The following is a 701-nucleotide window of genomic DNA, read 5'->3' as shown; positions in this document are numbered from 1 at the left end:
CTCCCACTTATCAAAGCACTAGGAAGACTAGGAGCTCACACTTCTATTGTACTTAATTTGCGTCAAGCTCTATTCAAATGCTTACATACATTAACTCACTTAATCTTCCCTCTTACCCTATATAAGAATTAGCTATTAAAATAATCCCCATTTGTAGGGGAGGATTCTGAGGCAGTAAGAAGTTAAGTCACTTACGATCACATAGCAAAGCAGAGCCAGGATCATGAATCCAGACAGCCCAGTTCTAAAGCATCTCTGTACCAACCAAGAAAAGTACAAACCAGGGCAAGACTTTTCCACCTTCTGTCTTTGTTTCCTTCTGAGGTTTCTCTAAATTGAAAATATTTTTATTTATTGTACTAAAAACATTGTAATAACTATAAAAAAGAAAACCTGGTCCACAGTTTCACTGCTCAACAAATCTCTGATTCTTAAATGTCATTATTCTTTCCTTTCTGTTCTGATAATCTATTTGACAACGGACACTTCTACACTTACTCTTGTGGTATCTAAAATGGCCCCTCTGAACTACTTTTTTGTTTTTGATTTTGGCCTATGCTCTTTCTTGAAACACTTTCCCCCTATCCTGGCATGCACTTAAGCTCCTCTGCTTGTGTTTCTGGGAAGCTGGATACAATAGCCTACCTCAGGAGTGAGTGGGACTCCTTGCACTGCGGGAACTACCGCAGCAGCAGCAGCCT

The sequence above is a fragment of the Galeopterus variegatus genome, unplaced genomic scaffold (genome assembly GCF_000696425.1).
Source record: "Galeopterus variegatus unplaced genomic scaffold, G_variegatus-3.0.2 Scaffold48243, whole genome shotgun sequence".
NCBI classification, from domain to species: domain Eukaryota; kingdom Metazoa; phylum Chordata; class Mammalia; order Dermoptera; family Cynocephalidae; genus Galeopterus; species Galeopterus variegatus.
This window is presented reverse-complemented; position numbering follows the sequence as displayed.